Source organism: Musca autumnalis, unplaced genomic scaffold, assembly GCF_047663935.1.
Source record: "Musca autumnalis isolate F117 unplaced genomic scaffold, ASM4766393v1 scaffold_5, whole genome shotgun sequence".
Lineage (NCBI taxonomy): Eukaryota > Metazoa > Arthropoda > Insecta > Diptera > Muscidae > Musca > Musca autumnalis.
In genome coordinates this window covers 200590688-200607071 of record NW_027412088.1, presented here as the reverse complement: position 1 = coordinate 200607071, position 16384 = coordinate 200590688, and the positions used below count along the sequence as shown (strand labels likewise).

Sequence of the window (16384 nt, the reverse complement as noted above, 5' to 3'; positions counted from 1 at the left end):
AACCCATACTTTGCACATCCTAATATATCTACCAGATATAGATTAGGTTCGAATATGGACTATATTTGTCTACACCTTCTGGTACCTCTCACACAATATTTTGGACAAGTTCACTTTAAGACCTTCTTTCGAATCACTTTGATTTTTGTTGAAGCGATTTGCATTGGCTACCTCCATTACGACGGTAAACTTTGTTTCAGGGGTAAGTCCATATTTCTTGGGAAAACAGCCGGAAAGGTGGAAAAAACCCCTATGTCACCATATGTGGCGGTCGGAAAGCACGATAACTCTCTAACTGTTCAACATTTGGTCTTCGTCATATTATATCCAAACCTAGTTTCATGGGCCAATACCGGTCCACAACTTCCGGTACTTCTCCCCAATATTTAAAAAATGTCACTAAAATGGTAGGACGATATCACTTGAATGGGGCAACCAATTTGGTCCAAACTTTGGATCTCCTAATAGTTTGTCAAAATGTAGTTTAACTTCTAAATTAGCCCATATCGGTCCTCCCTAAGGGTACCTCCCACACAAAAGTTCAACATTTGTGTATTAGTGCAGTTAATTCCTAATCCACATTTTTGTCGGCAAGTTCAAATGTCTAAAAAGGGCAACAAAATTCTGAAGAGACCTTGAATCCAATCGATCTATCCGTAGGTGAAAGTTTCACTTCTGAGGGTATATATCTGTCGGCAGAACCGACTGACACTTTTTTACTTGTTTTTTTTTTTTTTAATTTATGATTTAAAAAAATTGTATTTAAGCAATCCACGTTTTGAAAAAATATTATTTAAGAAATCCAGGTTTTGAAAACATATTTTAAAAATCCATGTATTGAAAAAATATTTAAAAAATCCATGTATTGAAAAAATATTTAAAAAATCCATGTTTTAAAAAAATATTTAAAAAATACATGTATTGAAAAAATATTTAAAAAATCCATGTTTTAAAAAAAATATTTAAAAAATCCATGTTTTAGAAAAATATGATTTAAAATTCCAAGTTTTGAAAATATATTATTTAAGTAATCCACGTTTTGAAAAAATATTATTTAAGTAATCCACGTTTTGAAAAAATATTATTTAAGTAATCCACGTTTTGAAAAAATATTTTTAAAATCCATGTTTTGAATAAATATTTAAAAAATCCACGTTTTGAAAAAATATTATTTAAGAAATGCACGTTTTGAAAAAATATTATTTAAGAAAAAATATTATTTAAGAAATCCACGTTTTGAAAATATATTATTTAAGAAATCCAGGTTTTGAAAAAATATTTTAAAAATCCATGTTTTGAATAAATGTTTCGAAAAAATTTTATTTACAAAATATCCAAGTTTTGAAAATATATTTTTAAAAAAAATTCAAGTTTTTAAAATGAATTATTTAAAAAAATCCAAGCTTGGAAAATATATTATTTAAGAAATCCAAGTTTTGAAAATATATTATTTAAAAAAATTCCAAGCTTTGAAAATATATTATTTAAGTAATCCAAGTTTTGAAAAAATATTATTTAAGAAATCCACTTTTTGAAAAAATATTATTTAAGAAATCCAAGTTTTGAATAAATATTTTAAAAATCCATGTTTTGAAAAAATATTTAAAAAATACATGTTTTGAATAAAATATTTTAAAAATCCATGTTTTAAAAAATGTTTATTTAAAAAAATCCTAATTTTGAAAATATATTATTTAAGAACTCCACGTTTTGGAAAAATATTATTTAAGAACTCCACGTTTTGGAAAAATATTATTTAAGAACTCCACGTTTTGGAAAAATATTATTTAAGAAATCCACGTTTTAAAAAAAATATTATTTAAGAAAATATTATTTAAAAAAATATTATTTAAAAAAAATATTATTTAAAAAAATATTATTTAAAAAAATATTATTTAAGAAATCCACGCTTTGAAAAAAATATTTTTAAAAAAAATTTTATTTAAGAAATCCACGTTTTGAAAAAATTTTATTTAAAAAATTATAATTTAAAAAATCCACGTTTTGAAAAAAATATTATTTAAGAAATCCACGCTTTGAAAAAAATATTTTTAAAAAAAATTTTATTTAAGAAATCCACGTTTTGAAAAAATTTTATTTAAAAAATTATAATTTAAAAAATCCACGTTTTGAAAAAAATATTATTTAAGAAATCCACGTTTTGAAAAAAGTATTATTTAAGAAATCCACGTTTTAAAAAAATATTATTAAAAAAAAATATTATTTAAGAAATCCACGTTTTGAAAAAAAAAATATTATTTATTTTTGAAAAAAATATTATTTAAAAAAATATTATTTAAGAAATCCACGTTTTGAAAAAAATATTATTTAAGAAATCCACGTTTTAAAAAAATATTATTTAAGAAATCCACGTTTTGAAAAAAATATTATTTAAGAAATCCACGTTTTGAAAAAAATATTATTTAAGAAATCCACGTTTTGAAAAAAATATTATTTAAAAAAAATATTATTTAAGAAATCCACGTTTTGAAAAAAATATTATTTAAAAAATATTATTTAAGAAATCCACGTTTTGAAAAAAATATTATTTAAAAAAATATTATTTAAGAAATCCACGTTTTGAAAAAATATCAGTTAAGAAATCCACGTTTTAAAAAAAAAATATTTTTTACGAAATTTTTGAAAAATTTTGTTTTAAGGAAAAAACGTTTTGAAGAAATGTTTTTTAAGGATTCCACGTTTTGACAAAAATGTTATTTAAAAATCAAGGTTTTGAAAAAATATTCTTTAAAAAATCCACGTTTTGTGGCCTTTTGTTGCTTGAAAAAATATTCTTTAAAAAATCCACGTTTTGTGGCCTTTTGTTGCTTGAAAAAATATTCTTTAAAAAATCCACGTTTTGTGGCCTTTTGTTGCTTGAAAAAATATTCTTTAAAAAATCCACGTTTTGTGGCCTTTTGTTGCTTGAAAAAATATTCTTTAAAAAATCCACGTTTTGTGGCCTTTTGTTGCTTGAAAAAATATTCTTTAAAAAATCCACGTTTTGTGGCCTTTTGTTGCTTGAAAAAATATTCTTTAAAAAATCCACGTTTTGTGGCCTTTTGTTGCTTGAAAAAATATTCTTTAAAAAATCCACGTTTTGTGGCCTTTTGTTGCTTGAAAAAATATTCTTTAAAAAATCCACGTTTTGTGGCCTTTTGTTGCTTGAAAAAATATTCTTTAAAAAATCCACGTTTTGTGGCCTTTTGTTGCTTGAAAAAATATTCTTTAAAAAATCCACGTTTTGTGGCCTTTTGTTGCTTGAAAAAATATTCTTTAAAAAATCCACGTTTTGTGGCCTTTTGTTGCTTGAAAAAATATTCTTTAAAAAATCCACGTTTTGTGGCCTTTTGTTGCTTGAAAAAATATTCTTTAAAAAATCCACGTTTTGTGGCCTTTTGTTGCTTGAAAAAATATTCTTTAAAAAATCCACGTTTTGTGGCCTTTTGTTGCTTGAAAAAATATTCTTTAAAAAATCCACGTTTTGTGGCCTTTTGTTGCTTGAAAAAATATTCTTTAAAAAATCCACGTTTTGTGGCCTTTTGTTGCTTGAAAAAATATTCTTCAAAAAATCCACGTTTTGTGGCCTTTTGTTGCTTGAAAAAATATTCTTTAAAAAATCCACGTTTTGTGGCCTTTTGTCGCTTGAGAACATTATTCTTTAAAAAATCCACGTTTTGTGGTCATTTGTTGCTTAAAAAAATATCCTTTAAAAAATCCACGTTTTGTGGTCATTTGTTGCTTAAAAAAATATCCTTTAAAAATCCACGTTTTGTGGTCATTTGTTGCTTGAAAAAATATTCTTTAAAAAATCCACGTTTTGTGGCCTTTAGTAATTAAAAATATATATTTTGTAAAAATCCACGTTTTTTTTTTGGTCTGTGGTCCTTAAAAAATATTTTTTTAAAAAATCCACGTTTTTTTGGTCTGTAGTCCTTAAAAAATATTTTTTTAAAAAATCCAAGTTTTTTGGTCTGTGGTCCTTAAAAAATATTTTTTTAAAAAAAAAAATCCACGTTTTGTGGCCCAGAATCTCCAATTTTACATTGAATGTTTATCCAGTTATTATTTCAAAGGAATTCGAAGCGTATAAGTTCTGTCAATGCTCATACGCAACAGATGCCTATTTTCAATTTTTATGGGCTTTTACTCAGAATTGAGTGGAAGCTCATGTTTTGTAAACAATATTCTAGGAATATTTGTAACCACAAGACAATTAAATAAACATCAAATGCTAAACATGGGAAATATTTTCCATTATTGTATTGGTATAAAGGCCTGTGACATTTTCCCAGAAATATTAGAATTTTTTTGGAACATGGAATATCAACTATCCAGTAAATAGCCATTAGCAATTCCAAAGAGCGTTTATCACAGTAAATTAACCTTTCCAAGAAGTCTTGTATTAAATCGAATTAATTCATTGAAAAAATTCAATTGTTTCTAAGAACTTCCAAGCGTATACGTCTTGTTGACTCGTATACGCAACAGATGCTTGTTTGGAATTTTAAATATATTTTATGGAATTTTCCCCATCCATAAGTTGAGTAAATTATGAAAAATATTTGCCATCACTGTATTGATGTAAAGGTCAGTGACATTTTCCAAGAGATATTACAATAAAATATATTAGAGCAAAACTCCACGGAGCTCAATATGTAGGTACAGAAAATTAATCTACAAAATATCTTTTTTTTAATTTTTTTCATGGAAGGAGAAGCTGGAAATGAACTGTACAGAAAATGTCCATCACCATCTCCAAAAAGTCTAAAGTGAATACAAATTTATTCATTGAAATAAGCAATTATTTCAATGGAATTGGGAGCGTATACTTGTTGTCAACACTGATACGCAACATATGTCTATTTTGAATTTATACGTTATTTTATGGGATTTCTCTCATCCTCAAATACCAGCACATCTTATTAAGCAGTTTTCTTGGAACACGAAAATTTAAAATTGAAGAAAAATATTTTCCTTTTTCAGTTCTATATACCTTTTGCATTAATCTGTGACAATTTCCAAAAAATATTAAGATACATTTGTTTACAGTTATCATTATAAACTTTTCAGAATTTTTACCTTTTAAAGCATTACAGTTTGCTGATGCTAATTTTAACAGGATCTTCCAACAAAGAATTGTTGCGAATGGTTACACCTACTCCTACTCTAGCAAATTTTTGTTGTTATGCTATGTTGTAATATTCCTGCGCTTCTTCTTTTTCTTTTGTCTCGTATAATGACAGTGATGCAAACGAAGTTGGTTTATCTGGTTAAACCACTAACGAACACACATCGCAGTAACTGGTTTAGTTGTAAATCCTTTGGGTTGTAACTTTAAATTAAACAGCAACACAAACACGCTTATTTTTTCTGCTTTGCATTTGCTCAAACATGCATTCGCATTTGTATGTAGAATTTAACGAGCACACACACTAAAATCACGAACTGCATAAATGCACGTTTATTCTCGGATAGACGGAGTAGCGACCGATAGTAGATAACACAAACTACAAGCTACGTTTGCCAACGGAGAACACGCAGAGTTGTTGTAACATTTTTCCTAGTCGTGGAAACACACAAAAACATTTTAACATTTTCCGGTTACTAGGTTTTGGCTGGGTCGTATATGTATATTTACTTTTTTCTTTTGTTGCAAAAATATTTTCAATGGAATTTATGGTTTGCACGGATACCATGGAACACATTTATGATGACTTCTTTAAAGCAAGACAATTTCATATTTTTTCTTTACAAAAATCTTCACTTCTTTAAAAAAAAATCTTATTTCTTCTCCAAATTAATGGAAACAATTTATAATGAGAAGAATTTTTTTATTATTTATTTTCCTTTACAAAATTTCTCACTTCTTAAATATAATATTTTCTAACTTCTTTCACAAAATTATGGCAACAAGTTTCCTCTTTCACTTAATTTTTCTTTGATTTCCAATTTTCACTTCAACACCATTTATCACCAGATTTTTTCTTTACTTCAAAAAAATCACATTTCACCAGACACAACCTAAATGGACACTCTCTTACACACTCTCCAGCAGCCCATTGACGGACATTTCAAATTTTTTGTGTGACATGAAATTTTTGTTCAAGCACAACAACCGCACCGCATCGTTGAAAGTCTAAAAAGTAACTGAATTGTTGTCAATTTGTTGGATTCCTTTGTTACTGGAAATTGTGGTTTAGTCTGGTCTGGGCCATGCATATGTATGGTGGCGATGGATAGATGGCATACAACATTTGCTTGCTGTAATACAGCATACATCGCATACACACACACATACCCGCTCACACAGTTCACACGAATAACCAGACATTAAACCAGCATTCGGCCATTCAAATGATGAGGAACAGTTTGAAAACACACATTTTCTCAGGGTATGAAATGAAAACTGTTATACTACTCTCTTTCGCTCTCTTTCATCGCTCACTTATTGTAATGGCACATTCTTGCTAATGAAAACTGAGAGAGAATTGGCCATACTTTAGCACGTGCTACACAACAAGTGTGTCATAAACTTGTTTGTGTTAAAGGTGTTGATAAGAGGTGGGGGTAACACCAACACCAACACACATTGAAGACCGGAAACTGCATGTTAAAGGATAGCGTATACGTTTTGTCAGCACGTATACGCCAGAATAGCCATCTAATGTGCCAGAAATCATTCAGAGGACGGTAGGAGTTGGGTTTGAAGAGTTCTTTTAGAAATTACGAACACTGATGGTTTCCTAAAAAAAAATTATGACGTTTCGTAAAATTTTTCTTTTAATATTTTTTTTTAAAAATCCACGTTTTGTTAAAAAAGTTTTTTTTTGAATATTTTTTTAAAAATCCACTTTTTGTTAAAAATATTTTTTATTTTTAATATATTTTTGAAAAAATCCATGCTGTGTTAAAATATTTGTTTAATATTCTTTAAAATTTTCCTTTTAATATTTTTTTTAAATTTTTCAAAAGTTCAAAAACTAAAAAGCCAATTGATAATTCCCTTCGCCGGGATAAAATCATGCATGATATTAGTAGCTAGCAGTAAAATTTTGCAACACTGTCAGTTCGTTTTAAAAAACATTACGCTCTGTAATAGAAAGTAATGATGAATGATGAAGAGGGGTAATACTCCAGACTTAAAAACAATCAAATTAAAAATATATATTTATATTTTTTTAAATATCCACTTTGTGTTAAAATATATTTTAATAATTAACAAATCCAAGTTTTGTAAGGATATTTGTTTTAATATTTTTTAAAATTTTTTAAAATAATTTTTTTAATATTTTTAAATATTTTATTTTTATTTTTTTAAAAATAAATTTTTAATAATTTAAAAATTATCCACATTTTTTAAAATATATTTTTAATGATTTATAAAAATCCAAGTTTTGTTAAAATATTTTTTAACATTTTAAAAATAGTTAAAAGAAAAATTCACGTTTTGGTGAAATATTTTTTAATATTTTAAAAATATTTAAAAAATCCACGTTTTGTTTAAAAATTTTCTTATAATTTTTTAGATTTTTTAACACTTTTTAAAAATATTTTTCAATATATTTTTTTTAAAAAAATAATGTTAAAATATTTTTAATATATTGCAAAAAATCCAATCTTTGTTTGAAACATTTCCTTTTAATATTTTTTACAATAAAACACGTTTTTTAAAAAATATTTTTTAAATCTATGTTTTCTTAAAAACAATTTTTTAATATTTTTTTTTTTTAATCGTCGTTTTGTTAAAATTATTTTTTAAGAATCCACGGTTTGGGCAAAAATATTTTTTTAAATCCACGTTTTGTGAACAAAATATATTTTTTTAAATACACGTTCTGTATACAAAATATTTTTTTTTAAATTCCAGTTTTGTGAACAAAATATTTTTTGTTAAATCCACGTAAAATAATTAAAAGAAAAATCCACGTTTTGGTAAAATATTTGTTAATATTTTAAAAATATTTAAAAAATCCACATTTTGTTAAAATATTTTCTTAAAATTTTTAATTTTTTTAATATTTTTTAAAAATACTTTTTTAATAATTTTAAATATATAATGGTAAAATATTTTTTAATATATTACAAAAAATCCACGCTTTGTTAAAAACAATTTTTAATACTTTTTCAAAAAAAATCTCGTTTTGTTAAAAATGTGAAAAATATTAAAAAAAAAATCCACGTTATGTGAAAAATACTTTTTTTTAAATCAACGTTTTTTGAAAAATATTCTTTTAAAAAATCATCGATTGCGAAATTTTTTTTTTAAATCCACATTTTGTGTAAAGATTTTTTTAAAAAATCCACGTGTTGTGAAAAATATTATTTTAAAAACCCCACGTTTTGTGTAAAATATTTTTTTTTTTTAAATTCACGACTTGTGAAAAATATTTTTTTTTTAAATTCAGGTTTTGTGATTTTTTTTAAATCCACATTTTGTGTGAAAATTTTTTTTAAAAAATCAGTTTTTTTGTACAATATTTTTTTAAGAAATACACGCTTTGTGTAAAATATTTTTTTAAAAAATCCACATTTTGTGCAAAACATTTTTTTTTAAATAATAAAATCCACGTTTTGGAGAAATATATTTTTTAATATTAAAAAAATCGAACATTGGTGGCGTCGTTTTTATTGGGATAGCTAATACAATTTTGTTTCTTCAAAATAGTCTGACTTAATCCCCAATAAATTATTTGTTTTAAAATAATAAAACAACAACAATGGGATTAAGCCAGACTATTTTGAAGAAACAAAATTGTATTAGCTATCCCAATAAAAACGACGCCACCAATGTTCTATTTGAGAAACACTGGCACCATTTGTATGGTTGGATGCGACAAGCTACCAACTACATTTTGTTATGTGCATTTGTCGAAGTTCGACGACACATAGCAGTGATAAAAGGGTTTGGTTTGTTTCGTAGACACTTTCGTCGGAGTTGTGTTAGGTTGCCAAAGAAAAACTTCTCATCGAAGTTTTTTCTTTGTATACCTTTATACTTCGAGCTGACGATTGATGTTTGGGTATAAAAAGTTTCTTGTTGAAGAAGTTATTGAAAAATAACTTCGGTGGAGAATATCCACAAACAAGAAACAAGGGAACTGATGAGATCCAGTGGCGTGGATCGAAACTAGTCTTCCTTGACTTACCCCTTGGCGAACAATGCCAAGCCTTTTCCACTGATAAACTAGTTGTTTTAAAATAATAAAACAACAACAATGGGATTAAGACAGACTATTTTGAAGAAACAAAATTATTAAAAAAATCCACATTTTGTTAAAACATTTTCTTAACATTTTTTCAATATTTTTTAAAAATATTTTTTAATATTTTTTAAATAAATAATGTTAAGATATTTTCTAATATATTGCAAAAAATCCACGCTATGTTAAAAACATTTTTTTAATATATTTTACAAAAAATATTTTTTTTAAATCTAAGTTTTGTTAAAAATAATATTTTAAATCTTTTTTTTAAAAAAAATCTCGTATAGTTAAAAATCCACGTTTTGGACAAAAATATTTTTTTTTAAAAAACGTTTTGTGAAAACAAAAATATTTTTTTATATCCACATTTCTGATTTTGTGTACAATACTTTTTTTTAAAAAATCCACGTTTTGTGTAAAATATTTTTTTAAAAAATCCACATATCATGTGAAATATTTTTTTTTTAAATCCAAGTTTTTAAAAAATATTGTTTTAAAACTCCACGTTTTGTGAAAAATATTTTTTTAAATCCTCGATTTGAGTAAAATATTTTTTTTAAATTCACGTTCCGTGAAAAAAACCCGGGTTTTGTAAAAATATTTTTTTAAAAAACCCTGGTTTTGTAAAAATATTTTTTTTAAATCCACGTTTTTTTTTTGAATTATTATATACTTTAAAAATAATTAAAAGAAAAATCCACGTTTTGGTATAATATTTTTTAATATGTAAAAAATCCACATTTTGTTAAAAAATTTTCTTAACATTTCTTAAATTTTTATACCCTACACCACTATGTGGGGAGGGTTGGTTTTGGCCAAAAAGTTTGTAACGCATCGAAATAATGGTCGTAGACCCATACTTATATATACCAAAATGAATGTCTCGACGAGCTGAGTCGATCTGGCTATGTATGTCCGTCCGTCCGTCTGTCCGTCTGTCCATCTAAACCTTGTAATCACGCTACAGGTCGCAATTTTGATCGGATCGTCACGAAATTTTGGATGTTGATGGGGGTCCCGGAGGGGAAGAAGCCTATTGATTTTGGTGATGGTCGGATAATATTTAGGGGTCGGAAAGGGCAAAAAACTTAGGTGGATAAAAAGACAACGTTTTTTCCAAAGCGAATATCTCAGCTTCTACATGGAATATACCAAAAGCAAAACCTGACAATGAAAGCAGAAAATATCACCTTTCTACTGATGTAAAGTAGGTGCTCCTAGGTGATCAAACAACGAAGATATCACAATAGTAGCAAATAAAACCCCAATTTTCATTTTTGCGATTTTAAATATATTGACGAATATCACAGCTTTGGTTGGAAACTTTCCAAAAGCAAAGCCTGACTATGAAAGTAGAAGATCCCGCCTTTACAATGATGTAAACTAGGTCGGCGTAGGTAAACAAATAACATAGATATCGCAATAGTTGGTAATACATCCCATTTATCCATTTTTTGGAAATCACGCTACAGGTCCCAATTTTGATCGAATCGTCACGAAATTTTGAGGGTTAATGGGGGTCTCACAGAGGAAGAAGCCTATTGATTTTGGCGATGGTCGGATAATATTTAGGGGTCGGAATGGGCAAAAAACTTATTTGGAAAAAAGTCAACATTTTATTTCAAAGCCAATATCTCTGTTTCTTTAAGAGGTGTATCAAGCAAAACCTGGCAAGGAAAGTAGAAAATATCACCTTTACAACGATGTAATGTAGGTTGTCGTAGGTGGTCAAATAGCAGAGATATGGCAATAGTCGATAATGCATCCCATTTTCCGATATTTTTGTAATCACGCTACAGGTCGCAATTTTGATCGGATCGTCACGAAATTTTGGGAGTTAATGGGGGTCCCAAAGAGAAAGAAGCCTATTGATTTTGATGATGGTCGGATAATGTTCAGGGGTCGGAATGGGCAAACACTTACTTGGAGAATGGTCAACGTTTTATTTCAAAGCCAATATCTCTGTTTCTTTAAGAGGTGTATCAAAAGCAAAACCTGGCAAGGAAAGTAGAAAATATCACCTTTACAATGATGTAAAGTAGGTTGTCGTAGCTGCTCAAACAACAGAGATATCGCAAAAGTCGTTAATGCATCCCATTTTCCGATTTTTTGTAACCACGCTACAGGTCGCAATTTTGATCGGATCGTCACGAAGTTTTTGGAATTTTATGAGGGTCCCACAGAGGAAGAAGCCTATATATTTTGGTGATGGTCGGATAATAGTCAGGAGTCGGAATAAGCGAAAAGCTTATGTGGAGAAAGTCAACGTTTTTTTCTTATGAGAATATTTCCGCTTCTAGCAGGAGTATTCCAAAAGGAAGAAGAACATATGTCCTTTACATTGACGCAAAGTATGTTGGAGTAAGTGGGCAAACAACCGAGATATCGCAGAATATATTATAAAATATAATATATCCAATTTTTCCATTTTTTGTAATCACGCTACAGTTTGGAATTTTGATTGGAGAGTCACGAATTTTTGGGGGTTGATGGGGACCCCTCAGAGGAAGATGCCTATTGATTTTGGTGATAGTCGGATAATATTTAAGGATCGGAATGGGGAAAAACTCATGTGGAGACAAATTCAAAATTGTATTCTTTGTGAATATATCGATTTCTAGTAGGGTTATTTCAACGGCAAAGCCTGACAATGGAAGAAGAAAATATTACCTGTACATTGGTGTAAAGTAGGTTGGCGAAGGTGGTCAAACAAGGGATATACCACAATAGTCGGTAATGCATCCATTTCTTCCATTCTACAGGTCGAAATTTTGAGCGGATGGTCACAAAATTTTGGTTGCTTATGTGGGTCCTAGAGAGAAAGAGGCATATTTTTTTGATTAAAAACCAAAATGTGTTTGGTGGTAGTCGGATTATGTTCCCTAAAATAAATGTTTACCAGTGAAAAGCTTATGCACAGGGGCAGTGGTGTAGGGTTAGTATATCACAAAAAATCCTCGCTTTGTTAAAAACATTTTTTTTATTTATTTTTTTTTTTTAAAAATCAACGTTTTGTGTAATTTTTTTAAATCAACGTTTTGTGTAAAATATTTTTTTTAAATTCACGACTTGTGAAAAATATTTTTTTTTTAAATTCAGGTTTTGTGATTTTTTTTTAAATCCACGTTTTGTGTGAAATATTTTTTTTTAAAAATCTGTTTTTGTGTACAATATTTTTTTAAGAAATACACGTTTTGTGTAAAATATTTTTTTAAAAAATCCATATTTTGTTAAAAAATATTTTTTTAAACATAATTAAATCCACGTTTTGGTAAAATATTTTTTTTAACATTTTAAAAATATTTAAAAAATCCACATTTTGTTAAAAAATTTTTTTAACATTTTTTTCAATATTTTTTAATAATATTTTTTAATATTTTTAAATAAATAATTTTGTTTTACAAAATAGTCAGGCTTAATCCCATAGTCGTTGTTTTAATATTTTATTAAAACAACTTTAATTTATTAGTGGATAAAAATTGGCGATATTTACCAAGGGGGTAAGGCAGGGAAGACTATAGTTTCAGATCTCGCCACAGATCTTCATCAGTTCCCTTGTTTCTTGTTTTTCAACAAGAAACTTTTTATACCCAAGTGCCAATTGCTAGCTCAAATAGATACGTGCGCAAAGAAACACTCTGATCGAGAATTTCTTTGGCACTACCTAAACTCTAGCAACTTCACTTGCAAACAAAACAAAATCTTTCCCACTGCTATGCGTTAGTCGATTCTCGACGAAAAGACACATAACTAATTTGTTGGTATTGCATACTACAGCAATAAACAACATTTCGACGGTGCCCGGTCTCACAATTAGGAGGGTTAGCGTTTTTTGTTTGGGATGACGACTTCTATTTTGTTTTACTATGGTATTAAGCCTGACTATTTTGGTAAAACAAAATAGAAGTCGTCATCCCAAACAAAAAACGCCAACCCTCCTAATTAAATAAATAATGTTAAAATATTTTCTAATATATTGCAAAAAATCCACGCTTTGTTAAAAACATTTTTTTAATATATTTTACAAAAAATATGTATATTTTTTTTAAATCTAAGTTTTGTTAAAAATATTTTAAATATTTTTTTTAAAAATTCTCGTTTTGTTAAAAATCCACGTTTTGGACAAAAAAAAATTTTTTTTAGTAATGGTTTTGCGAAAAAAATGTTTTTTTATATATACATTTCTGATTTTGTGTACATTATTATTTTTTTTTTAAATCCAACTTTTTGTGTAAAATATTTTTTAAAAAATCCACATTTCGTGTAAATTATTTTTGTTTAAATCCAAGTTTTTAAAAAATATTGTTTTAAAACTCCACGTTTTGTGTAATTTTTTTTTTAATCAACGTTTTGTGTAAAATATTTTTTTTTTAAATTCACTTTACGTGAAAAATATTTTTTAAAAAACCCGGATTTTGTAAAAATATTTTTTTAAAAAAACCCGGGTTTTGTAAAAATATTTTTTTTTAAATCCACGTTTTTTTTAATTATTATATACTTTAAAAATAATTAAAATAAAAATCCACGTTTTGATAAAATATTTTAAAAACATTTAAAGAATCCACATTTTGTTAAAAAATTTTCTTAACATTTCTTTTTTTTAATATTTTTTAAAAATACTTTTTAAATATTTTTTAAATAAATAATGTTAAAATATTTTTTTTAAAAAATCCACGTTTTTTTGTAAAATATTTTTTTTAAAAATCCAAGTTTTGTGTAAAATATTTTTTTAAAAGAATTTTCCAAAAAATCCATATTTTTTTAAATCAATGCGCAGTGGATCCACACATTGGCCAAAAATAAAAAAATGAATGCCAACATTTTGGTACAACATCTGGCAACTCTGACAGCTATGACATGGACCTTTTTAAAAATATTTTAGTTTTTGTTTCATTCGAACGCGATCTTCTTAAGAATGGCTTCAAAAGTCGGAACATTTGACTAATATTTTTTGTTGTGAGTACAACCTATATTTTAAGTGCAATTAAATATATTCAAAATATCGCGAAACTAATAGGTATAGCAAAATATTATAGTGGGGTTTGAAGGATAAGGTAATTTTCATTAAAAAATAGTGTTTTAGCGTGTTGTGGAATTCTAGTTAGCTGCATATTTTCTTAGTGTATTTTGTAATGGCAATTAGATCATATACTTAAATTTGACCTAAGGTTTTAGTCATGATGCCCACCAGTGCCCACCTCAGGAATAATTTTCCAAAGTAGGTCATGGGTTTAAGATTGTTCAGTATTAAAATCAGCTGCCATCTAGTGCCAGACTATAAATGGAGGGTCGCTGACTAAAGCTGCCCTGGAATAGGGTTTCTATGGATATATTAGCATATAACCCTGTTATCTGACCACGTACATTAACATAATTGGCATCAGTGGCAAGATGAAGAAATCTTCTTCCAAATTTGTCTTACGTCGGCGGTACGTGCCTTCCAGGAAGAACGCTATAAGATCTATATTAAAAATTGTACCAATTTTTAGACAAAAATGTTGATTTTTTAATCCGCTAAATTGTTTGGATTTTATGTTGTTTTGGGGATTGTTTTTCCCCAAGCCTATTTTTGCATCATAAGATAATCGGGACATTTGTTCATGTCATTTTGTATTAACAACATAAAACAATTCTTAATGTTACGCTCGTGGTTTCTTAAAACACTCTTCGCAGCAGCACAAAGCTGTAACCAGCGCATTGGCTTGATATTTAAACTCTAAATATTTTTGGCCACTTTCTCCATACAAATGGATCCACTGTGCAATGTTTTGTGAAACAATATTTTTTTTAAAAATTTTATTTTTTTTAAAAATCTACGTTTTGTTACAAATATTTTTTAAAAACCCACGTTTTGTTTAAAATATATTTAAAAACACGTTTTGTTAAAAATATTTTTTTAATATTTAAAAAAAAATCACATTTTTGAAAAAAAAAAATTAAATCTCCGTTTTGTTTAAAATATTCGTTAAAAAATCCATGATTCGTAAGAAATATTATTTTAAATGTATTTTTTTTTAAATATTTTTTTAATCCACTTTTGCATTTTGTAAAAATTGTTATTCTAATCCATGTTTTTAAAATATTTTTTTAAACGTCTGCGGTTTGTAAAAACTATTTTTAAATCCATGCTTTTTAAACAATATATTTTTAAATCAAAGGTTTGGTCCTTGAAAAACTTATTCAAAAATTAAGGATTTACGGTGTGATGAGTAGACATTGAAAAAATTCATTTAAAAAATCCACGTTTTGTGGCAATTCTGATCTTTGGAAAAACTATTTTTAAAAAATCCGAGTACGATTGTCTGTTGGTCCTTGAAAAAAATATTTCTTATAAAGTCCACGTTTTGTGGCCTGCGTATAAGTATTGTCAATACGTATACATTCAAGCCAACTTATCATTAAGGGCTTGCCTACTTGTTGTTTCTGCACTATCCATTAATTATCCATAGTGTGATAATTGCATATTATTTATTTATTTATTTTTTGTTTGTTCTTCCAGTTAACCCTGCAGACGAAAAAATCAACATTAATTGTATAATGAAAAACATTCTTTCTTTTCCTTTTCGTTACAACATTACACTTTAATTTATAAGTCACTTTGGAATACAATACAATAGTAGCGATTTTAAGACTTAATTATGCAACTTAATCCTCCAAAGTCTTGTCATGGTTAATTTACAGGCATCATCATCGCCTTCAATCACAAGGCTCTCCGGCCAGCTGGCGATGAAATGAAACGTTTCAACGTATTTTAAGCATTTTATTTAAGACTACATTAACTCTTAACCTACAAATGGTCGTCAGACAACCGTTTGCTGGATTCTTCTGCTGCACCTGAGTAAATCTACAAAAATGTCATTATTTATTGAAATTGTAATTAACATTTCACGAGACAATGTCGTCATCATCTTCTTCATATATGACGGTAGGCATACGAAATGGATTGTAAGCGGATGATGGCATTAATTAATGTGAATGCCATTCGTAAGATTCAAAATGAAGAGGGAAGAAGTGAGCGATGGGACTGTGGCAGACAAATAAAATGTCATTATTTAAACAAAATATGTGTTTTATAGGCAAGATAATATTTTAATATTTTTAATAACATCCATCAAGATGTATACAAAACGTCTACACTGCTATAGCTTCGTCAAGTGGGTGCTACCTCCACTTTAATT

General features: G+C 27.3%; 1 protein-coding gene across 1 annotated transcript in view; it reads right to left on the bottom strand.

Moving 5' to 3' along the window:
* Positions 1-5567, bottom strand: part of LOC141405746 (uncharacterized) — a 126875-nt gene extending 121308 nt beyond the window's left edge. Inside the window, exon 1 of the mRNA XM_073990416.1 lies at positions 5083-5567. The gene's annotated coding sequence lies outside the window, so the exon portion shown is untranslated. The remainder of the gene's footprint in view (positions 1-5082) is intronic.
* Positions 5568-16384: the final 10817 nt, after the last annotated feature.